At 38.9% G+C, this 27,500-nt stretch overlaps 1 protein-coding gene and 1 long non-coding RNA gene across 2 annotated transcripts in view; both read right to left on the bottom strand.

Annotated features, from left to right (window-relative positions):
* LOC108416077 (H-2 class I histocompatibility antigen, Q9 alpha chain-like) overlaps window positions 1-27,500 on the bottom strand; it is a 471,933-nt gene that overhangs the window by 342,375 nt on the left and 102,058 nt on the right. The window lies entirely within an intron of this gene.
* On the bottom strand, window positions 24,749-27,393 carry LOC119261836. The gene is made up of 3 exons (XR_005129227.1): window positions 27,141-27,393; window positions 25,333-25,430; window positions 24,749-25,247 (listed from the first exon to the last, which is right to left on the bottom strand). It is a non-coding gene; the product is annotated as an uncharacterized LOC119261836 (long non-coding RNA).

The following is a 27,500-nucleotide window of genomic DNA, read 5'->3' on the forward strand; positions in this document are numbered from 1 at the left end:
GCTATATGATCAGGCCCTATTAATGTACTTATGGTGTATGACAGGCTACTGCTATATGATCAGGCCCTATTAATGTACTTATGGTGTATGACAGGCTACTGCTATATGATCAGGCCCTATTAATGTACTTATGGTGTATGACAGGCTACTGCTATATGATCAGGCCCTATTAATGTACTCATGGTGTATGACAGGCTACTGCTATATGATCAGACCCTATTAATGTACTTATGGTGTATGACAGGCTACTGCTATATGATCAGACCCTATTAATGTACTTATGGTGTATGACAGGCTACTGCTATATGATCAGGCCCTATTAATGTACTTATGGTGTATGACAGGCTACTGCTCTATGATCAGGCCCTATTAATGTACTTATGGTGTATGACAGGCTACTGCTATATGATCAGAGCCTATTAATGTACTTATGGTGTATGACAGGCTACTGCTATATGATCAGGCCCTATTAATGTACTTATGGTGTATGACAGGCTACTGCTATATGATCAGGCCCTATTAATGTACTTATGGTGTATGACAGGCTACTGCTATATGATCAGACCCTATTAATGTATTATGGTGTATGACAAGCTACTGCTATATGATCAGACCCTATTAATGTATTTATGGAGTATGACAGGCTACTGCTATATGATCAGACCCTATTAATGTACTTATGGTGTATGACAGGCTACTGCTATATGATCAGACCCTATTAATGTACTTATGGTGTATGACAGGCTACTGCTATATGATCAGGCCCTATTAATGTACTTATGGTGTATGACAGGCTACTGCTATATGATCAGACCCTATTAATGTACTTATGGTGTATGACGGGCTACTGCTATATGATCAGGCCCTATTAATGTACTTATGGTGTATGACGGGCTACTGCTATATGATCAGGGTATTTTCTGCAACATGGATGCAACAGCTAGTTTTACATGGCCACAGCTCGTCGTGCAAGATTCCAAAATAGTTTTACTTTGTTTGATCCTGTATGGACCACTCTGCCTCTCTGGACTCTTAGGCTCAGGGACAAGCCCAGTAGACAGAGTACACTGCAGCACATGACTGTACCACATATCCCACATTTAAAAGTGCATCTCTGTGTCAAAGCAGCTGCGTTCAGACAGCGGAACGTGTTCTGCAAAAAATCTGCGTGAGGAATTTGCCTGGTTTTGCAGGTTGAGCAAAGTGGCGGATGAGTGAAGTGGATCTTTATGCTCAACACCACATCACACATCCCTAAACAGATTTGCACTCACAGTGCTACATTTTGAGGAAAAAAAGTTCACCAGGCATAATTTATTGCTGTGGGAGGAGTTCCCAAAGACTATAACTATTTGCAAATTGTACACTGGGTATTGTAGGGAGAAAACATTATTAGTGGAAAACATGTGGAAAAAGGGACAGAAAATCTTGAATTTTGTCATGCCAGTGAGGATGAGGGATGCCGTGCAAAATTGTGAGATCTATGACTTACCCCTACTGGTGAACTAGCAAACTGACTTCACTTAAAGCAGGGGTCCTGGTGATCAGCCACCCTGCAGAGTTTAGCTCCACCCCTAATCTAACACACCTGATCCAGTTAATGAAGGCCTTCAGGACCATCTGAATATCAAAGCCAGGTGTTTTGTATCTAAACTCTACAGGACCAGGATTGAGCAGCCCTGATTTACAGTTTACAATTGCTAAAAATTATTTAATGAAAGAGTATTTCTGCAGCTCAGATTGCTAAAACATACATTATTACAAAACAGTTACACTGAACCCCAGAGCCTAACATGACAAACTGCATATCAGCTAATCCATGTCGAAAACACATAAGTGGGGTTACTTGTTACAGACTGAGGGGCTAGTTGTAACAGTCCCCAAATGTCTGGTAAATTAATGCAAAACACAATTAATTTTATTACAATTATGTTTTTTGAGCCAGAAAAGTTCAACATAAATATCTAAAACACAAACACCGTAAACATAAGTGATGAAAAGAGAGTGGATCAGTCACAGGTGATGATGCTGTTGGAATAAAGGAATACGACTAAAAGCATTTAAACATGTTTTTTTACATAAAATATCCATGTTACAAAGTTGACATGCTCCTTATATACACTACATGGCCAAAAGTATGTGGACAGCTGACCATCACACCTGCATGTGCTTGTTGGACATTCCATTTCAAAACCATGGGTATTAATATGGAGTTGCTGCCTTAACAGCTATAACAGTCTCCACTCTTCTGGGAAGATTCCACAGGATTTTGGAGAGTGTCTGTGGGAATTTGTACTCATTCAGTCAAAAGAGCATGTGTGAGATCAGACACTGATGTTGGATGAGAGGGTCTGGCTTACAAACAACATTCCAGTTCATCACAAAGGTGTTCTGTGGGGTTGAGGTCGGGGCTCTGTGCAGACCACTGGAGTTCCTCTACACCACACTCACCCAGCCATGTCTTTATGGAGCTCCTTTGTGTACTGGAGCTCAGTCATACTGGAACAGGAAAGGCTCTTTCCAAATTGTTGCCACAAATTTGGAAGCATATAATTGTCTAAAATGTCTTTGTGAACTGTAGCATTAACATCACCCTTCACTGCAACTAAAGAGCCCAAACGCTGAAAAACAGCTTGAGAATCATTATCACCACTGCACCAAACTTTACTGTTGGCACTATGCATTCCAGTAGGTAGCATTCTCCTGGCATCTGCCAAACCCAGATTTGTCCATTAGCTTTACAGCTGAGCTCGTAATGCTTCAATTTCACAGTAATGGTGCTTACAGTTGACCTCGGTAGATCTAGCCATCTAGTGATATTCATTGCATGTAATTTGTGTTGCCCTTTTGTGTATGTTCTGTCTTATGTTGCATTGTGTGCAAGTATGTGATTGGCCACACAAAGGTGCCCACCTATATAAAGAGGTCACCAAGCTACAACGTGGGAGACATTCAGGGCTTTATCCCTTCTGACAGTTTTTAGTAATCATCAGTATTTTTCTTTGTTATTTTGGCAAACGCTAATCCCTGAATGCCCTTTTTGGTGTAGCCTCTTTCAAACTTGCATACTGTTAAGAAAGTCTTAATAAACCTGCAGTTTTTTGGTTTCAGTGGTGTCCGGTATTTCGTCTGGCAACAGGTCGAGCTCAGAGATCCTCCCTGACACCATGTTTTACTCAAATGCATCACAGCACAGGACAATGAGCCATCATTTATCTTTCATACTGACTTTAAAATAAGTTGGTCAACACATTACAAGTTCAAGAAAATTAGTGGACAAAACGAATATTTAAAAATATATATGTCTTGTATCTTTTCATGACATTGCTAGCATCCCAGGCCCCACACATCTTTTTTGTAGTTAAAAAATTCAACACTGTATGTTTTTCTGGTTTAACAATGACCTGCTGACTAAAATACAGTGCAACATTATTCCACTATAGTATAGTAGCACAGAACATACGGATCCATCACTTCAACCTTCTTGTTCAAATTACTGGACAACAGTGGACCATTGCGGATCATCAAACCCTGCAATAATACAGGAAATTGATTAGACATAACAGAATACTAGAATACAACAATTCAGTTAAAACTATATATGCAAAGAAAAATATATGCAGTAAAAACCCACTGCTAACTTGGTAAATCAAACTTTTAAAACAATATAATTTGAAGTTAAGATTATTACAATTTCCAAATGTACTGTTCACTCTCTGTGTCATAAAGTCTGTTTATGAAAACTAAAGCTGCAAAAACAGCCCATTTATTATTTTTTCAAATATATTTTCTGTAAAGTCCTGTGCTTTCTATATAACAATATAAAATTCACTTATGGTGTATGACAGGCTACTGCTATATGATCAGACCCTATTAATGTACTTATGGTGTATGACAGGCTACTGCTATATGATCAGAGCCTATTAATGTACTTATGGTGTATGACAGGCTACTGCTATATGATCAGACCCTATTAATGTACTTATGGTGTATGACAGGCTACTGCTATATGATCAGACCCTATTAATGTACTTATGGTGTATGACAGGCTACTGCTATATGATCAGAGCCTATTAATGTACTTATGGTGTATGACAGGCTACTGCTATATGATCAGGCCCTATTAATGTACTTATGGTGTATGACAGGCTACTGCTATATGATCAGGCCCTATTAATGTACTTATGGTGTATGACAGGCTACTGCTATATGATCAGGCCCTATTAATGTACTTATGGAGTATGACAGGCTACTGCTATATGATCAGGCCCTATTAATGTACTTATGGAGTATGACAGGCTACTGCTATATGATCAGGCCCTATTAATGCACTTATGGTGTATGACAGGCTACTGCTATATGATCAGGCCCTATTAATGCACTTATGGTGTATGACAGGCTACTGCTATATGATCAGACCCTATTAATGTACTTATGGTGTATGACAGGCTACTGCTATATGATCAGGCCCTATTAATGTACTTATGGTGTATGACAGGCTACTGCTATATGATCAGGCCCTATTAATGCACTTATGGTGTATGACAGGCTACTGCTATATGATCAGACCCTATTAATGTACTTATGGTGTATGACAGGCTACTGCTATATGATCAGGCCCTATTAATGTACTTATGGTGTATGACAGGCTACTGCTATATGATCAGGCCCTATTAATGTTCTTATGGTGTATGACAGGCTACTGCTATATGATCAGACCCTATTAATGTACTTATGGTGTATGACAGGCTACTGCTATATGATCAGACCCTATTAATGTACTTATGGTGTATGACAGGCTACTGCTATATGATCAGACCCTATTAATGTACTTATGGTGTATGACAGGCTACTGCTATATGATCAGACCCTATTAATGTACTTATGGTGTATGACAGGCTACTGTTATATGATCAGACCCTATTAATGTACTTATGGTGTATGACAGGCTACTGCTATATGATCAGACCCTATTAATGTACTTATGGTGTATGACAGGCTACTGCTATATGATCAGACCCTATTAATGTTCTTATGGTGTATGACAGGCTACTGCTATATGATCAGGCCCTATTAATGTACTTATGGTGTATGAGAGGCTACTGCTCTATGATCAGGCCCTATTAATGTACTTATGGTGTATGAGAGGCTACTGCTATACGATCAGACCCTATTAATGTACTTATGGTGTATGACAGGCTACTGCTATACGATCAGACCCTATTAATGTACTTATGGTGTATGACAGGCTACTGCTATATGATCAGACCCTAATAATGTACTTATGGTGTATGACAGGCTACTGCTATATGATCAGGCCCTATTAATGTACTTATGGTGTATGACAGGCTACTGCTATATGATCAGAGCCTATTAATGTACTTATGGTGTATGACAGGCTACTGCTATATGATCAGGCCCTATTAATGTACTTATGGTGTATGACGGGCTGCTGCTATATGATCAGACCCTATTAATGTACTTATGGTGTATGACAGGCTACTGCTATATGATCAGGCCCTATTAATGTACTTATGGTGTATGACAGGCTACTGCTATATGATCAGGCCCTATTAATGTTCTTATGGTGTATGACAGGCTACTGCTGTATGATCAGGCCCTATTAATGTTCTTATGGTGTATGACAGGCTACTGCTATATGATCAGACCCTATTAATGTACTTATGGTGTATGACAGGCTACTGCTATATGATCAGACCCTATTAATGTACTTATGGTGTATGACAGGCTACTGCTATATGATCAGAGCCTATTAATGTACTTATGGTGTATGACAGGCTACTGCTATATGATCAGACCCTATTAATGTACTTATGGTGTATGACAGGCTACTGCTATATGATCAGACCCTATTAATGTTCTTATGGTGTATGACAGGCTACTGCTATATGATCAGGCCCTATTAATGTACTTATGGTGTATGAGAGGCTACTGCTCTATGATCAGGCCCTATTAATGTACTTATGGTGTATGAGAGGCTACTGCTATACGATCAGACCCTATTAATGTACTTATGGTGTATGACAGGCTACTGCTATACGATCAGACCCTATTAATGTACTTATGGTGTATGACAGGCTACTGCTATATGATCAGACCCTAATAATGTACTTATGGTGTATGACAGGCTACTGCTATATGATCAGGCCCTATTAATGTACTTATGGTGTATGACAGGCTACTGCTATATGATCAGGCCCTATTAATGTACTTATGGTGTATGACAGGCTACTGCTATATGATCAGGCCCTATTAATGTACTTATGGTGTATGACAGGCTACTGCTATATGAACAGACCCTATTAATGTACTTATGGTGTATGACAGGCTACTGCTATATGATCAGACCCTATTAATGTACTTATGGTGTATGACAGGCTACTGCTATATGATCAGGCCCTATTAATGCACTTATGGTGTATGACAGGCTACTGCTATATGATCAGACCCTATTAATGTACTTATGGTGTATGACAGGCTACTGCTATACGATCAGACCCTATTAATGCACTTATGGTGTATGACAGGCTACTGCTATATGATCAGACCCTATTAATGTACTTATGGTGTATGACAGGCTACTGCTATATGATCAGGCCTTATTAATGTACTTATGGAGTATGACAGGCTACTGCTATATGATCAGACCCTATTAATGTACTTATGGTGTATGACAGGCTACTGCTATATGATCAGGCCCTATTAATGCACTTATGGTGTATGACAGGCTACTGCTATATGATCAGACCCTATTAATGTACTTATGGTGTATGACAGGCTACTGCTATACGATCAGACCCTATTAATGCACTTATGGTGTATGACAGGCTACTGCTATATGATCAGACCCTATTAATGTACTTATGGTGTATGACAGGCTACTGCTATACGATCAGACCCTATTAATGTACTTATGGTGTATGACAGGCTACTGCTATATGATCAGACCCTATTAATGTACTTATGGTGTATGACAGGCTACTGCTATATGATCAGACCCTATTAATGTACTTATGGTCTATGACAGGCTACTGCTATATGATCAGACCCTATTAATGTACTTATGGTGTATGACAGGCTGCTGCTATATGATCAGACCCTATTAATGTACTTATGGTGTATGACAGGCTACTGCTATATGATCAGACCCTGTTAATGTACTCATGGTGTATGACAGGCTACTGCTATATGATCAGAGCCTATTAATGTACTTATGGTGTATGACAGGCTACTGCTATATGATCAGGCCCTATTAATGTACTTATGGTGTATGACAGGCTACTGCTATATGATCAGACCCTATTAATGTACTTATGGTGTATGACAGGCTACTGCTATATGATCAGACCCTATTAATTTACTTATGGTGTATGACAGGCTACTGCTATATGATCAGACCCTATTAATGTACTTATGGTGTATGACAGGCTATTGCTATATGATCAGGCCCTATTAATGTACTTATGGTGTATGACAGGCTACTGCTATATGATCAGAGCCTATTAATGTACTTATGGTGTATGACAGGCTACTGCTATATGATCAGGCCCTATTAATGTACTTATGGTGTATGACAGGCTACTGCTATATGATCAGACCCTATTAATGTACTTATGGTGTATGACAGGCTACTGCTATATGATCAGACCCTATTAATGTACTTATGGTGTATGACAGGCTACTGCTATATGATCAGACCCTATTAATGTACTTATGGTGTATGACAGGCTATTGCTATATGATCAGGCCCTATTAATGTACTTATGGTGTATGACAGGCTACTGCTATATGATCAGACCCTATTAATGTACTTATGGTGTATGACAGGCTACTGCTATATGATCAGACCCTATTAATGTACTTATGGTGTATGACAGGCTACTGCTATATGATCAGACCCTATTAATGTACTTATGGTGTATGACAGGCTACTGCTATATGATCAGAGCCTATTAATGTACTTATGGTGTATGACAGGTTACTGCTATATGATCAGGCCCTATTAATGTACTTATGGTGTATGACGGGCTGCTGCTATATGATCAGACCCTATTAATGTACTTATGGTGTATGACAGGCTACTGCTATATGATCAGGCCCTATTAATGTACTTATGGTGTATGACAGGCTACTGCTATATGATCAGGCCCTATTAATGTTCTTATGGTGTATGACAGGCTACTGCTATATGATCAGGCCCTATTAATGTACTTATGGTGTATGACAGGCTACTGCTATATGATCAGGCCCTATTAATGTTCTTATGGTGTATGACAGGCTACTGCTGTATGATCAGGCCCTATTAATGTTCTTATGGTGTATGACAGGCTACTGCTATATGATCAGACCCTATTAATGTACTTATGGTGTATGACAGGCTACTGCTATATGATCAGACCCTATTAATGTACTTATGGTGTATGACAGGCTACTGCTATATGATCAGAGCCTATTAATGTACTTATGGTGTATGACAGGCTACTGCTATATGATCAGACCCTATTAATGTACTTATGGTGTATGACAGGCTACTGCTATATGATCAGACCCTATTAATGTTCTTATGGTGTATGACAGGCTACTGCTATATGATCAGGCCCTATTAATGTACTTATGGTGTATGAGAGGCTACTGCTCTATGATCAGGCCCTATTAATGTACTTATGGTGTATGAGAGGCTACTGCTATACGATCAGACCCTATTAATGTACTTATGGTGTATGACAGGCTACTGCTATACGATCAGACCCTATTAATGTACTTATGGTGTATGACAGGCTACTGCTATATGATCAGACCCTAATAATGTACTTATGGTGTATGACAGGCTACTGCTATATGATCAGGCCCTATTAATGTACTTATGGTGTATGACAGGCTACTGCTATATGATCAGGCCCTATTAATGTACTTATGGTGTATGACAGGCTACTGCTATATGATCAGGCCCTATTAATGTACTTATGGTGTATGACAGGCTACTGCTATATGAACAGACCCTATTAATGTACTTATGGTGTATGACAGGCTACTGCTATATGATCAGACCCTATTAATGTACTTATGGTGTATGACAGGCTACTGCTATATGATCAGGCCCTATTAATGCACTTATGGTGTATGACAGGCTACTGCTATATGATCAGACCCTATTAATGTACTTATGGTGTATGACAGGCTACTGCTATACGATCAGACCCTATTAATGCACTTATGGTGTATGACAGGCTACTGCTATATGATCAGACCCTATTAATGTACTTATGGTGTATGACAGGCTACTGCTATACGATCAGACCCTATTAATGTACTTATGGTGTATGACAGGCTACTGCTATATGATCAGACCCTATTAATGTACTTATGGTGTATGACAGGCTACTGCTATATGATCAGACCCTATTAATGTACTTATGGTCTATGACAGGCTACTGCTATATGATCAGACCCTATTAATGTACTTATGGTGTATGACAGGCTGCTGCTATATGATCAGACCCTATTAATGTACTTATGGTGTATGACAGGCTACTGCTATATGATCAGACCCTGTTAATGTACTCATGGTGTATGACAGGCTACTGCTATATGATCAGAGCCTATTAATGTACTTATGGTGTATGACAGGCTACTGCTATATGATCAGGCCCTATTAATGTACTTATGGTGTATGACAGGCTACTGCTATATGATCAGACCCTATTAATGTACTTATGGTGTATGACAGGCTACTGCTATATGATCAGACCCTATTAATGTACTTATGGTGTATGACAGGCTACTGCTATATGATCAGACCCTATTAATGTACTTATGGTGTATGACAGGCTATTGCTATATGATCAGGCCCTATTAATGTACTTATGGTGTATGACAGGCTACTGCTATATGATCAGAGCCTATTAATGTACTTATGGTGTATGACAGGCTACTGCTATATGATCAGGCCTTATTAATGTACTTATGGTGTATGACAGGCTACTGCTATATGATCAGACCCTATTAATGTACTTATGGTGTATGACAGGCTACTGCTATATGATCAGGCCCTATTAATGTACTTATGGTGTATGACAGGCTACTGCTATATGATCAGGCCCTATTAATGTACTTATGGTGTATGACAGGCTGCTGCTATATGATCAGGCCCTATTAATGTACTTATGGTGTATGACAGGCTACTGCTATATGATCAGACCCTGTTAATGTACTCATGGTGTATGACAGGCTACTGCTATATGATCAGAGCCTATTAATGTACTTATGGTGTATGACAGGCTACTGCTATATGATCAGGCCCTATTAATGTACTTATGGTGTATGACAGGCTACTGCTATATGATCAGACCCTATTAATGTACTTATGGTGTATGACAGGCTACTGCTATATGATCAGACCCTATTAATGTACTTATGGTGTATGACAGGCTACTGCTATATGATCAGACCCTATTAATGTACTTATGGTGTATGACAGGCTATTGCTATATGATCAGGCCCTATTAATGTACTTATGGTGTATGACAGGCTACTGCTATATGATCAGAGCCTATTAATGTACTTATGGTGTATGACAGGCTACTGCTATATGATCAGGCCTTATTAATGTACTTATGGTGTATGACAGGCTACTGCTATATGATCAGACCCTATTAATGTACTTATGGTGTATGACAGGCTACTGCTATATGATCAGGCCCTATTAATGTACTTATGGTGTATGACAGGCTACTGCTATATGATCAGGCCCTATTAATGTACTTATGGTGTATGACAGGCTACTGCTATATGATCAGGTCCTATTAATGTACTTATGGTGTATGACAGGCTACTGCTATATGAACAGACCCTATTAATGTACTTATGGTGTATGACAGGCTACTGCTATATGATCAGGCCCTATTAATGTACTTATGGTGTATGACAGGCTACTGCTATATGATCAGACCCTATTAATGTACTTATGGTGTATGACAGGCTACTGCTATATGATCAGGCCCTATTAATGTACTTTTTGGAAGACATACTGAAGTAAAACCAATACACATATCTTACTAAGTATACACTATAACAGGGTTCCTCAGTTCAGCACAGTTAAGCACACCTGGTTCAACATGTTCATTAATTTTTGATTGTACAAGTGGGATAAACATAACTTACAGTAATTTCCTAATCACGAGTAAGACATAACATAGATATTTACTTAAGAATCGATAAAGTGAATGCAAAGGTCAGAGTGTCCCCCAAAATTGCTGATATATCACTGCCATCTGAAGAAAACCTTGTATCTCTATTTTTATCGTTTTTCAGTTTCTTGACATAATTTGAAAATGCCTGTTGACCATTGCATTGTGTGTAAATTTCATGAAGAATGGACCAAAACCGAAGGCCCAAAATCACTTGGAAAAAAATCTGGTTCCAGTGACTTACATTAAAAGTAAAGTCGGTTTTTTCCTTCGCCTGTGAAGTTACTATTTTTAGAGATAGGAAATTTTATGTGTTTATGTGTAATGACTGAAAAAATGTATGTATATAATAAACCTTGAGAATATGGCATGACATTGGGTCACTAACTGAGTCAGCATGAAATCTAGTAGCAGTAATCCTAAACAGTGAGGTGATAATTCACACCCTGGGGAATGCATGTATGGGCTAAAATAATACTGGTCACCATATTTAATACTGTTCTACAGATAAAGTTTATTGACTTTCACTGTGGAAGGCTGAATGCAGTGAGCCTCACAGGCCAGGCAATTAACCTTAATCAGGTAAACATTAATGCAGAAAGAAACTTGCCTTCGACCTCACAGGAGCACCCACAACAATCTCTACCTAAAATCTTCACCCATTCACTTGAAGGGCCCCAAGGCATGGGGTAGGACTAGCTACCATAAACTGCTTATTCAAAAAGATTTTTCTGATTTCAAAATGATTTATTTCACTTGTAAATCATTACAGAACAATGCAGTAAACTGCAAATGGTTTAGTTAAGCATAAAGTTTATGTAATTGCACAAGTGCTCAGTATGAACCTCCTCCAGCTGTACAGACATCAACGCCATAGTCAAATGTTTTGAGTTTTGAGATCATCCAGTGTTGTTGGAAGTGGCACATAAACTTCATCCTTAATGTACTACTACAAAAATGTCACACGGCATGAGATCTGGTGATGCTGGTGACCTTTCTTATGGAACTGTTTGTACCAACAATGAATGCTCTGAGCTGCTAGAGGTTCACTGCCAGACTGATAGTAAGAAACTTTATGGCCTCCTTTTTACATTGATGTGTGATTGGTTCATAGGCACCTTGCAGTTGCAAAAATATAATGCTTTAAAATCGGATTAATCTTTTTGAATGTACCAATATATTACAAATGTAGTTCGCTGCTGAGGAGGTCTCCCCCTCACCTTTCTATGTTTGTTTTTACTTTTCTAAGAAATATGCCATGCAGAATTATTCATACCCTTTCTCAGTAATCAATGACAAAGCCTATATTTGCCATCACAGCAATCAGTCAGTTCTTATAATTGGGCGGGCTGGTGCAGCGGCTAACAGGTGGTGAGCCTGTGCATAGCGGCAGTTAAAGGTTTGATGTGAGCGTCACCAGTGACCGGTCTTGGTAGCGTATAACTATTCAAACGTGCAGGCCCAGGAAGCGGCTGACTCGCCGTTACCTTTTGGGTTTTTTAATCATTGTTTTAATACCTACATAGTAATTAATTTGAGCCACTGCTGTTTTGTGTATCACTTTATGTAAATCTTTGTGTATCTCTTTATGTAGGTGCCTTTGATTTGCTTGTATAATATTTTTGATTATACTTTGTTGTGCTAACTTTTCTCATTGTTTTTTTTTTTTTCCAAAGTGTTATCTTTGGATTATTCATGCTTTTAGGATATTTTAAAGTAAAAACTTGTTGTCCTCCGACATCAGCTGAATCAGATTTATATGTATTGGCTGTGTAGCACCCCCTTTGGATCAAGTGGTCTTAGCATTTTTACATTATAACTGTGTCTCTTCTTTTTATAGGATACCCGTGTGTTTGTGGTATCCTTCAGGTGATGGGGTGCTCCTGTGGATGCTCCCCTCCTGTCTTTCGCACATGGTTTGGCACCTAACTTGCTGTGGTGTGTTCACGTGCACTGCACTTTGGGGTGTGTGTAGGAGATTTTAGGTTTTTGACCAGGCTAGGCCACTTGGAGTGGGAGGCTCACAGCCAGTATTTCCTGGGGTGAAACTCCCCAGGTGGCATAGTCAGGTTTTACTTTACTAGCAGTCACACATGCTTGACCACTGGGATGGTGTTCTTGGGGCTGAATGCTTCATCTTCTGTCAAATGAAAGTCATGTCTCTGTGTCCAAACAACTTCACCAAACCACAGAACTGATGACCAAAGCTTTATTCTTTGTCCAGGTGAGCTCTTGCAAAGGTTAGGTGAGTTTTTCAGGGCCCATCTTGGAGAAGTGGAGTCCTCCTTGGTCAGCATCCATAGAGATCAGCTTTGTTCGCACTTCTGACTTGAGATGTTGGTAACAGAATTGCTCAGATAAACTAGGATGGCCTTGGTGGGGATCCTTGGATTCTTCTTGGGCTCTTACACCACCATTCCTGACAACGCAGGGCTCACCAAGCCCACGCCCTTTGAGATTTCTTTGTACTTTCTATAATGCTTTGCTCTGTGGCCACTGGTGCTTGAAAACATTTGAATACAACTTTATAGCTGTCTTGTGTGCAACCACAGTGCACAACCAGACAAGCTCTTTGGTCTTAGTCATAACTTGCACTGTTAATTGACTAGAGAACCATTCCTTTAGCTGTTCTTAATTTACCATTGATTGAACACTGTACAAATGACCAGGATCAATAGGACAGATATAGAATTTTGTAATTGTTTTTCAAACATTTCTTACTCCTTTTGAGGAGTATGAATAATTTTGGACATGGCATTTTTAGTAAAAAGAACTGTTTGTCACAACATGTATACTGTATTCACTGTACCAATGAATCATTTCCTACTGGCTGTTGAACCTTTTTAACAATCAGCCAAAAAAAATAAAGGGCTTGAGTTTGCTCTTATAAAATTTACAGATTTCAGAATCAAGAGCCAATAAAATAAACCAACATATTTAAGTTTCTGATCTTTTCTCATTCTTTAATACAGTTGTGTGACTGAATGTCTTGGTGTGAGACTCACCTCATTCTCTTCTTTCAGTTTAGTATTACAATCTGTTGGGAACAGATCACACAGCTTTAATTTCTGTGCATCAGAATATATTATTTATATTTATAATATATATATTTTCTATATAATTTAATGGTACATTACATAACAGTACACTAAAATACTTATTTTGTGTGTTGAATATTTTAGGTACATTAACATGCATTCATATTTGTCAGTAATTTGCATCCATAAATTACATATTTAAATCTACTTAGTTGCAACTTAACGTAGGGTTGTGCTACTGAAAATCTCAATTAAATGCATTTAAATATATGTAATAATAGCTTGATTACAGTTTAAATACATCTAATAGGTCATAAACTGTTCCAAAATAATACATGTAATATACAATAAAGTATGTTCAAAATATTTACTTTTCAAATTAAATACGCTTTTGAAAAGTAAACTTAAATGCATTTTTCTTTCACAAGGGTTACCGTCTCTCTGTTGTTTTCTGATGCACTGAACAATCAGCAGAATGAGCAGAACTACAGTCACAGCCCCGAACATCACAGTCAACATGAAGACATCAGAGGTGTAGCCTACTGAAAAATGAAACACAAGATACAAATGCTGGTGCAGTGGTCAAATTAATGTGTTACAAGAGTGGATCAGCAAATCCTCAGATTTGTTTTATTTCTCTCTGATATATATATTTCACTCATTTACCCTGTTTTTTAGTGTTTAGGACCCCCATGGACCCTCAAAGAGCAGGTACTGTTTGGGTGGTGGGTCATTCTCAGCACTGCAGTAACACTGACGTGGTGGTGGTGTGTTACTGTGTGTTGTGCTGGTCTGAGTAGATCAGACACAGCAGTGCTGCTGGAGTTTTTAAACACCTCAGTGTCGCTGCTGGATTGAGAACAGTCCACCAACCAAAAATATCCAGCCAACAGCGTCCAGTGACCCCTGATGAAGGACTAGAGGATGACCAACACAAACTGTGCAGCAGCAGATGAGCTGTCGTCTCTGACTTTACATCTACAAGGTGGACCGACAAGGAGTGTCTAATAGAGTGGACAGTGAGTGGACACAGTGTTTAAACACTCCAGCAGCACTGCTGTGTCTGATCCACTCAGACCAGCGCAACACACACTAACACACCACCACATCAGTGTCACTGCAGTGCTGAGAATGACCCACCACCCAAACAGTACCTGCTCTGTGAGGGTCCATGGGGGTCCTGACCACTGAAGAACAGGGTAACAGAGTATCAGAGAAACAGATGGACTACAGTCTGTAACTGTAGAACTACAGAGTGGAACTATACGGTCAGTGGAGCTGATAAAGTGGACAGTGAGCGCAGGTGGTCAGAATGTTAAGCCAGATTAGGGGGATATACACACATCACTGTTGTTGGAAGAAAACCTCATATCTACATTTTTGACGTTTTTCAGTTTTTTACATAATTTGAAAATGTCTCTTTACATTGTGTTTAAATTTCATGATGAATGGACCAAAAGAAACAGCACAGAATTACTTGGAAACAAAGTCTGGTTCCATTGACTTAAATTAAATGTAAAGTAGTTTTTTCCCTTCTCCTGTAAAGGTACCATTTTGGAGATATGAGAGTTTTTTTTTTGGTGGATAAAAAGTTTACAGTTTTCTCCTGACAACAGCAATAAGTTGTTATTCATGAGTAATGAAACAGTTGACAGTACTTTGAGTCATTATGTGTAACACATTGCAGATGAAGTGGTGAAATTACTTGTCACAATAAGCAAAGTAGAATCTACATCACTAAATTTGGTTGTTCTAAATAAAATAATGATCAATATGGTAAACTACAAACCTTCAGATTCCTCTGGCTCAGTGGAAGATGTTTCTTTTTCCTCTGAAAAACAAATCATTTAATCACTGATCATTTAACATAATATCATTCATATAATGTTGATTCAAACAATACTTTTTACTCAATGACCACATTTTTGTTCATGACGAATGAAACGGTTCACATACCTTTGATCTGTAAATGTGTTGCGGTGCTGAAGATCATCTCTCTTTCCCTCAGAAAGCTGCAGTAATAGAGTCCTGAGTCAGAGGGAGTAACTGCAGTTATAGTGAGAGAGGAGAACGTGGAGTTCACTCTCATCACTGACCTCTCACTCTCAGGGATGAAGTAACAGGGATCAGAGGAGGATAATGTATAAAATTTGCATGCGATATAAACTGGTACTGAATTGTTTGTTTGCTTTAGCCAGTATAAATAATCTGCTCGAGTGAGACTGTGTTCACACCAGAGAGTGACATCATCACCAGGTTCTGCTTCTACAGTTAAACCAGCCTGAGAGCTCAAACTCACTGACAGCACACCTGAAACACACAACATGCAGTACATTTATGGTGGATTTGAACTACAGCAGTTTAAGCTCAGCTTGTTTATTTGTATCAGCTTGGTTTTTCATCTTTGTTGGGTGAGCTGAGTATTTAGCAGTGCCCTGAGTAGCTGCTGTACAAATGAAAGAGTTTGGCTGTTTTTCATTCTACACTGAATAATCATTTAATGCGTTTCACATTGTCCGAATAATTATTTGATATTATAGCATTATTTCTGGATTCAATTCCAAACAATGTGTTCTCATAAGATTTATAAGCTGAGAAACACTCACCGATGACACAGAGCAGCAGAGGCATCGCTGACATGGGACCCATCGCAGTTCCACAGCGTATCAGTATCACAGAGGAAGTTTCATTGTCCTGTTAAACATTGCGTGTTCATATTGAGTAGGAGGGGCTTATGACCTCAAGCCTAAAATGGCCATAATGCAGGTGAGAATATGGGCAGATGGAAAAAAGCTGATAACTCTGAAAAAGGTGTTGGTGGTAAGACCACACGTTTTCTGCTTATGTTGTCGGCACTAGCCTGGCTGGAGCTGATGAACAGAGCAGATGAACAGATAACGTACTTACATCCAACCATCTCAGAGTTCCATGTATAGCTGCTTTTCAAAATGGCAATAGTCAGCCTTCTTTGAAAGCTCCCCTGCACACGAAATGTGTCATCATAGTGCAGAGTTCACCTTTCTCTAATGAACACAGGCTTTCTCAGTACATCAAAATAAGCTATTTGTGTGCCAATAGTTTTGTACATCACACATAAACTTGAGCCTATCATGGTATAATACAGTTAGGTCCAAAAGTATTCAGACAGTGACACAATTTTTGTAATTTTTTTCCTCTACATCACAACAGCAGTCCAGATGTGATTGAAGTGTAGACTTTCAGCTTTAATTCAAGAAAAAAATTTGAAATGATATTTTTACAGACTCAAATGATATTGGATAGTTGACTGATAAGCAATTTAATGTTTACCCATTTTTTTATGACAAATTTAAGGGATACAAAGTGTTGAATATGCATGGAATAAATACCATGTAAGAGAACTATAGTGGATGATCACTGAATTCTTTCTATGGTAAAGTAAAATCCATTTACAACATCTGCAGGTCAAGATTCTAGATGAGGTGACCATATCACTGCAAAAGTCTACAAGAACAGAGAGCTTACTTGAAACTAAGGGACCTGATTGTAGCTACAAGCCAGAAAATGCCAACATTCTTATTAAATAAATAAGATACTTAATCAACCCGTGCTGCAGTGAACCTGCCTGGAAGAGGGCGGATGTTTATTTAACCCCTGTGAACAGAGGTTAAATCAAATTCTGCCACCATGGTTGAAGATTTGGAGAAGTACTAAGTGCAGATGCAGGTTTGACACAATTAGTTTCATTAATCACAACAAGGTCATTTATTTCTTCTCAGTTCTATTTAACCAGAACGATTTCCCATCACCCTTTTTGTACATCTTAATACCAAGGGTGCTAATTACTGGGTGTGGCAGGCTTGAGACTATTGCTCAATCAGAGTCAGAGATTGGTGGAGGGTAAATAAATGTGTTCTGCTTTTTTATTTCTGTCTTCTTATTGCACAAAGTAACTTATTTGACTATTTATTCACATGGAAAAGGGTGCATGTAGAACTTTCTTGCTGTACTATTGTGCAGTAATACTATGCATGATCAACACATGCAAGCTGAAGAAGTGGTGCTGCCTCATTACTCATGTTACACAGAGGTGGTGTGAATGTGAATTTTCTTCTTACTTACTGTTGCCCTGTGTGGCGCCTTTGTTGTATTTATATTCGTAATGCACCACACATTTTCTATAGGAGACAAGCCGATGTGACGTGTACAAATTTTTTTTTGGTGCTGTCATGCTGAAATAATTACGGACATCTCTGAAAAAGGCATCATCTGCTTTCTCAGATGTGCAACTTGTCCACTAATGTCCCCGATACCATAACAGATGCTGGCTTTTGAACATTACATTGGTAACAATTTGGAAGGACTTTTTCTTCTTTGGCCCAGAGAGCACAAGTTTCTTTCACAGTCATATTTATTTATTATAATATCACACGCAGAGCTTTAAATAAAATTGAAATGAAAGCTCAGTGACTTTAAACATGGCACTGTCAAAGGATGCCAACTTTACCACAAGTCAGCCTATTAAATTTCTGATCCGCTATATCTGCCCTGGTCAACTGTAAGTGCTATTGCAGAGAACTTTAAGCATCTAATAGCAACAACAGCTCAGCCACAAAGCGTTAGACAACACAGACTAACAGAGAAGGGCTTTCGAGTGCTGAAACATGTAGTTCATAACTAAACTAAACTAAAAGTGACCATCTATCAGTCTGGAAACAGGAATGTCTGTATGACTTTCTCGCTGCTCCGTAGCAAAAAGTCTGTATGAATGAAAGTCCAGCGCATTTGAGCTGTGGCGCTCAAGCTGCTGCATCACTCTTGCCATGCAGAGGCAACATGTATGAATGAGGTGAAAGATGGTGGAGCCTTCAGTCCGACAGGTTCAGCTGCCCAGCAAAACACCAAAAATAAATGCTCTGTGGTTTAATTCCTGCTCTGTGTTTAAACGGTGGATAAATGGCGTTTGGTGAAGTTACTCACCGTGAGCCTGATGACCATGACTGCTAAGTTATTTCAACAGAGAATGATGTATTTGTGATTAGACTGTCAGATATTGCATGTGCATGGGACTGCGCAGGAGGGAGCTGAACAAATCAATTTGGTTGCAGGCGGGGGCAGGATAAAATCTCTTGGGAGTGGGCGGGACCTCTAGTATGTGTGCTATGAGTGGTTGAGTGTTTTAGAATGATTTTAAACAATATATGTGTGTGTAAACAGTATATGTGTGTGTGGCATGCACCTGCCCCCCGGGCCCCAGTGACAGAAGTTGGGGCCCAAACTCTGAGCGAGGACAAAGCCCCACAAGTGGTGGGGAGAACCGCAAGTGAGGGAGGGACAGAGCCCAAAGACAAAGCTCCACCAAGGGACGTGAAGACAACGACAATGCCAGCCATGAGGAGAGGGAGTGAGTCCCAATCAAACGTGAGACTTATTAACATGGCTTCACTGTGGGACCAGATGTGGCACCCAGGAGGCGGGGCTCAGGATTGCAGTAGAAATAAAAAAATAAGAAAAAATTTGATAAAAATGGAAAATAATGAGTGTTTGGCAGGATGTAGGCTTTTTGTAAAATAGGATAACATGCTTGTGGGCTAATATTTGCAATCTAAAAATCTGCAGTACACATCCTTGAAAACATTAAGAAAGGGCTATTTACAAGTTCAAAAGTCAGAGTCTGTCACATTATGGAGGTATTAGTGGGCTACCAGTACATCTGTGAAAGCACCATTAATGCTCCAAGACACATATACATTCTGCAGGAACATGTGCTTTCTCTAGATGGTGTATTTTTCCAGGACGTCCCTGCATATTTCAACATGGCAATGTTAAGAAAATTTCTACTCGTGTCACAGCAGCATGGTTGTGTAATCAGAGAGTCAGGTGATACACTGGCTTGCTGTTCTCCTATAGAAAATGTGTGGCACATTATGAAGTGCAAAATATGACAGAGAAGGTCCAGTACAGTTGTGCAGCTGAAGACTTGCACAACTGAATAATACTTTTAAAAATCTACTTCTAAAACTGGATCAACTGGTGTCTTCAGTCCCCAAACAATTATTAAGGAAAGGTGACAACATACAACTTAGTTTCATTGTGGTTACTGAGTAAAAAGTCTGCTGGGTGTGTAGAGACATACAATGAAATGCCTTTAAGTCTGATATTACACTGAATGTGTATTACACATTGTGTGTCTGTGTGCAGCAGCAGGTTAAAGGGGTCTTGTGATCTCTGATCAGACACTGATGAGAAGTGTGAGATTGTAGGTTCTGTAGGTACATTCTCTGTTAGAAGAACCACGCAGATGGTGTGTGATAGGCAGATGTAGAGCTGCGCTCACACTTTTTTCTAGACGAAGAAGTTTGTTGACTGTTGGAGAAAAAACAAGTGGCAAAGGTTTTTTTTTCTAAAGGAAGGTCACTCTTGTGGTGAGAGAAGACTGAGGCCAGATGTGCACACACAAACACACTCATGCATGGAGACACAATACTTTGTTTAGTTATTGTTTAGTTTAGTGCTCTTGATTCTTATCATTACAAATACATTCAATTTCAAAAAATCAGTTTTCTGTTGTAATCAGCTGAACTACAATGTCTGAAATCTAATGTTACTTCATTCAAAGTTCGGACAGGAATGCATCAAAGACATGTTGTCCCCAATGTGTTATTGGCCTCAATGATTAACAGTAGGTTTAGGTTTTTGAGTCTGCTGTGTTTTCATGTCTTACACATCTCAGCTGTCTGAATTTGACTTGCAGCAAGTTATTTGGAAGTTGTATCCATCAAAATAACCAACCCAATTTCTCATAGATCTTAAGATGTATTTCTGCTACCACACAGTTTCAGTAGGAGACAGATGTGCCAGTCTAGGCCCTTTAGTTTAAAATACCAGTGTTGTGATATTTTGGGCTCTTCTGCTTTGCTTCATAGAGGTTCAGAGAATAACCTTTATAGTATTCTGGTGTTATTTTAGTGTTTTTTCCTGTTAACAGTGAACTCATTTGATGTGTATCTCTGCTAATGGAAAATTAGAAGCGGTAAACTGAACTCGTGTGGTTTTGATGCAGTGAGCTGTGGCACATAGCTGACGGTCAGTTTTGTGGTTGGAAAATGTTCAGACCAAGATGTACAAAATACAGACACACATACAAACAGATAGATTGTACACAGAGTAACTTAAAGTTTATCTTTATGTGCTCATGAAAGAGTTTGATGATCATGATTATCACTGTCAAACATGAGTTATAATTTCCAAATCCTAGTACAATAAAGAAAATAATGAGTATTTTTCTGCTAATTGTCCATCTAATGGTTAAACATTTGTTAGAATATTTTAGATTTGTTTTTACTTTTTTTAAATGATTGTATTTTAAATTTGATTATGGTGCTCCTAATTAAATACATTCTAATGGCCTGTGACTGACAGGGGCCCTACAGTATTAAATTGTTAATCATTGTTTATGAAATATTTTATTTACAATGTAAAATGAATTACTTATTGTGTTTAATTTTCTTTTCTTGTTTTTGGCAAATAGCCCAATGATTGACTGGCGACCTGTCTAGGGAGTATTCTTTTGTCAAGCTACTCATACTATATGATCAGACCCTGTTAATGTACTTATGGTGTATGACGGGCTACTGCTATATGATCAGGCCCTATTAATGTACTTATGGTGTATGACAGGCTACTGCTATATGATCAGGCCCTATTAATGTACTTATGGTGTATGACGGGCTACTGCTATATGATCAGGCCCTATTAATGTACTTATGGTGTATGACAGGCTACTGCTATATGATCAGACCCTATTAATGTACTTATGGTGTATGACAGGCTACTGCTATATGATCAGACCCTATTAATGTACTTATGGTGTATGACAGGCTACTGCTATATGATCAGGCCCTATTAATGTACTTATGGTGTATGACAGGTTACTGCTATATGATCAGGCCCTATTAATGTACTTATGGTGTATGACAGGCTACTGCTATATGATCAGACCCTATTAATGTACTTATGGTGTATGACAGGCTACTGCTATATGATCAGACCCTATTAATGTTCTTATGGTGTATGACAGGCTACTGCTATATGATCAGACCCTATTAATGTTCTTATGGTGTATGACAGGCTACTGCTATATGATCAGACCCTATTAATGTACTTATGGAGTATGACAGGCTACTGCTATATGATCAGATCCTATTAATGTACTTATAGTGTATGACAGGCTACTGCTATATGATCAGACCCTATTAATGTACTTATGGTGTATGACAGGCTACTGCTATATGATCAGGCCCTATTAATGTACTTATGGTGTATGACAGGCTACTGCTATATGATCAGGCCCTATTAATGTACTTATGGAGTATGACAGGCTACTGCTATATGATCAGATCCTATTAATGTACTTATAGTGTATAACAGGCTACTGCTATATGATCAGAGCCTATTAATGTACTTATGGTGTATGACAGGCTACTGCTATATGATCAGACCCTATTAATGTACTTATGGAGTATGACAGGCTACTGCTATATGAACAGACCCTATTAATGTACTTATGGTGTATGACAGGCTACTGCTATATGATCAGGCCCTATTAATGTACTTATGGTGTATGACAGGCTACTGCTATATGATCAGACCCTATTAATGTACTTATGGTGTATGACAGGCTACTGCTATATGATCAGACCCTATTAATGTACTTATGGTGTATGACAGGCTGCTGCTATATGATCAGACCCTATTAATGTACTTATGGAGTATGACAGGCTACTGCTATATGATCAGATCCTATTAATGTACTTATAGTGTATGACAGGCTACTGCTATATGATCAGACCCTATTAATGTACTTATGGTGTATGACAGGCTACTGCTATATGATCAGACCCTATTAATGTACTTATGGTGTATGACAGGCTACTGCTATATGATCAGACCCTATTAATGTTCTTATGGTGTATGACAGGCTACTGCTATATAATCAGGCCCTATTACTGTACTTATGGTGTATGACAGGCTACTGCTATATGATCAGGCCCTATTAATGTACTTATGGTGTATGACAGGCTACTGCTATATGATCAGGCCCTATTAATGTACTTATGGTGTATGACAGGCTACTGCTATATGATCAGACCCTATTAATGTACTTATGGTGTATGACAGGCTACTGCTATATGATCAGATCCTATTAATGTACTTATGGTGTATGACAGGCTACTGCTATATGATCAGACCCTATTAATGTACTCATGGTGTATGACAGGCTACTGCTATATGATCAGACCCTATTAATGTACTTATGGTGTATGACAGGCTACTGCTATACGATCAGGCCCTATTAATGTACTTATGGTGTATGACAGGCTACTGCTATACGATCAGACCCTATTAATGTACTTATGGTGTATGACAGGCTACTGCTATATGATCAGACCCTATTAATGTACTTATGGTGTATGACAGGCTACTGCTATATGATCAGACCCTATTAATGTACTTATGGTGTATGACAGGCTACTGCTATATGATCAGGCCCTATTAATGTACTTATGGTGTATGACAGGTTACTGCTATATGATCAGGCCCTATTAATGTACTTATGGTGTATGACAGGTTACTGCTATATGATCAGACCCTATTAATGTACTTATGGTGTATGACAGGCTACTGCTATATGATCAGACCCTATTAATGTACTTATGGTGTATGACAGGCTACTGCTATATGATCAGGCCCTATTAATGTACTTATGGTGTATGACAGGTTACTGCTATATGATCAGACCCTATTAATGTACTTATGGTGTATGACAGGCTACTGCTATATGATCAGACCCTATTAATGTACTTATGGTGTATGACAGGCTACTGCTATATGATCAGGCCCTATTAATGTACTTATGGTGTATGACAGGTTACTGCTATATGATCAGGCCCTATTAATGTACTTATGGTGTATGACAGGCTACTGCTATATGATCAGACCCTATTAATGTACTTATGGTGTATGACAGGCTACTGCTATATGATCAGACCCTATTAATGTTCTTATGGTGTATGACAGGCTACTGCTATATGATCAGACTCAGCACAGTAAGCTGGATAACCGGTTTTATTTATTTTCCTGTTTATTTGTTCTGTATAGCACGAGCTCCAGACTGTGCAGCTTGGTTGGAACATTCAAAAACAAAACATAAATAAATGTGGCGATACCACCCCGATCTATAACCAACTACGCCACCCCTTAGTTTATACCTAGAGTGAAGGGGAACTCTGCACCAAATAGACACACAGATTCTTTTGTTAGAGAAAATAAATTGCTTTATTAAACGCTTGGTCACTCAATGTTCAGCTGACAGTTATAAAATAATAAAAAAAAGAAATATATCTATCTATCTATCTATCTATCTATCTATCTGTATACAAAAACTTTATGAAAATAGTTATAATAAAATAAAAACATTAAACAAAACAAAACAAAAGGACCTACATATGTATAGCTGCCCACTAGAAACTTACATCCAGCCTGAGAATAGAGGATGAACTATATAGTTCTATAATTTCCAATAAATAGCCTGTGAATCACGACACCCTCAAATCAAATCAATTCAATAAAATGCAGAATAAGACTTTCACTACAAATGCCAATCAGTGAACACTACACCCCACTCAATAGCTCACTACAATGAATAGCCTTCCCATTATCCCAACTGGATGATACGATTACAATCACAGGCAGTAATACAAATTACTCATAACCCTAGGATAAAAAAAGGGGTAAGAGATAAAAAAAACCGTAAATACTGGGAGTCAGAGTAGCATTTCCATAACGATAATCTAATACACAGTTTAAAACCGGGTCTTACTCAGAACATTTCTAAAATAAAATAAGGGATAAAGAAAACAGCAGCTAGCAGCAGTTCACAGCTCTTATCACATTAACAGGCAGCAGTTCTCCATACGCCCCGCTTTCCAGCTTGGTTATAATGGCCTGCCGCTGTCCACAGCTGAGAGTAAAAACAGCGGTTATTTATCAAAGACCAACATTTCCGGCCGTCAGGACCGCATCTTAAAACAAATAAAACTCCATACCGTTCATTAGCTTCCTTACATTCACCAGCACCAACGCCCGTTGCCTCACACTATAGCACAACCGGTCACGCTTAACTCCACAGCACGTCCGTATGTCTCTAAAATACACGCACAGACTTAGCGATATACTTAACCCTTGTGTTGTCTTGCGGGTCAAAAGTGACCCACTACCATGTTTAGCTGTAGAAAAAATACCCTAACCTATCTTTTTCCAACTTGACATTTTATGACTTTTCCTAAAAGGATCCCATCATAAGAAAAAGTGATATTTTGTTTTTGTTTGTTTCCATGTGAGCTGTACACCACTAGGGTACAAATATTGTCTTATGGGTCATTTTTGACCCGTGAATTATAAAAGCATTTAAACACCAGAAAAAAAGTTCAAAGGCCACACACACACACACACACACACACACACACTCACTCAAAGAAACTGGATGGATGTATGAATTGAACTTGCTTTTGATCTGCACCTACACTCTTGCTCTGCAGCTAATCCCTCACATCACCCAAGCTCCCAAACAAAACAAACAACAATCTCAGACATAATAAAAACAAATTCAATATAGAGGATATAAAGAGACCCTGAATCAAAGTACCCCTAGTTTGTTCCTTGCTGAAGCCATGAATAGATGTCTCAGTGCTCAACAGGTCCTGGATGAGATATTTTCAGGAGCTGTGGAGGAACAAGAGGATGAAGATGTATCTGAAGAGGAAGATGGGGAGGAGTGCAACCCAGAGGATGAAGCATCTTCAGATGAAGAAGAAGAGGAAATCCCTCAAGCTGACAGAGAGACTTTTTGGTCAAAGAATGGCAAAATTGCATGGTCCTCATCAAATTCAGACAGCAACCAGGGAAGAACTGCAACATCAAACATCATAAGGATGACTCCAGGGCCAACAAGGTATTCGGCTGCCCATGTCCAGGACATTTCATCCACCTTTCTCCTGATCATCACACCAGCCATCGAAAAAATCATCCTGGAGAATACAAATTTGGAGGGTTTCTGGAAATATGGAGAAAACTGGAAAAATATGGATGAGATTGACCTGCGTGGCTACATAGGGCTTTTGATATTAGCAGGTGTATATAGGTCCCGTGGCGAGGCAACACATAGAGAAGGATGTTCCTTGAGCAGTTGGGAAAGACTCTTGTCACCCCGTGCATTGAGAGAAGGGAGCGCCTGCCTCGCACAGAAGCCTCTGCAGCCATTGTGGAAGCTGTTCAAGGAGTTGTATCTTGTCCTGATCCACCTGAGGCTGCAGCTGGGTCAGTCAAAAGAAAAAGGTGCCAGTTCTGCCCCTGGAAGAAGGACTGCAAGACAAAATCTGTGTGCTGCACATGTGAGAAGTACATCTGCAAAGCCCATTCTCACGTTCGCACATACTGTCCAACATGTGCTAAATAGAGTTGATGGTGAAAAGTGTTCACAAAATCAAGTAAAATTGTTTTATTAGTGTTATGAGAGAAGTATTTTAATAATTCACTTCCTAAAAATTATAAAAGAATAAACTGTTGACAAAGTTCCAGATTGTTGACCATTTTTTTCCCTTTTAATATAATTAATTCAGATGTAATTACTTCACATTTATATTATAGCAATAATAAACCTCTACTGTGTAAAAGTAAACTTTTATGACAGTGTAATACTGTTCACTGGTGATCGTCTTTGTAATGTGTAATGCCCTTTGGTAGGGCGGGTCATTTTGGACCCATAGGACAATGGGAGTAAACAGAATGTTAAGATCACACAAGGGTTAAATAAACTACATCATAGATAAATTAGGACGTGAACAATAAAACCTACCTTCACAACTTCTTTACTCTCACTACTGTGCACAATTCCACCGCTACAGCACATTTATGCCGGTGTGCATCTATCCGGACAGCGCATGCGTCCAACCATTTACTCTGCATTTACTGCTTCTCCTGCCGAAGACGCCGCTCCTGTGCATGCGGGCTAGCTGGGCTATCGCTAACTAGGACCCCTAGTCGCCCCTATATTTGCCCGTCTACAAACCCGCGGGGAGATCAGCCAATGCCAGATCACAACACTGAGTCATTAGGTCTCACCCGCTACATAAATAAGAGCTGTCATTTTATGTGATTTTGATATGGTTTTGCCTGTTTATGAATCTTAAATCATATAAAAAACTAATGATTTAGT

Source organism: Pygocentrus nattereri, chromosome 20 (assembly GCF_015220715.1).
Source record: "Pygocentrus nattereri isolate fPygNat1 chromosome 20, fPygNat1.pri, whole genome shotgun sequence".
In the NCBI taxonomy this organism is placed as follows: domain Eukaryota; kingdom Metazoa; phylum Chordata; class Actinopteri; order Characiformes; family Serrasalmidae; genus Pygocentrus; species Pygocentrus nattereri.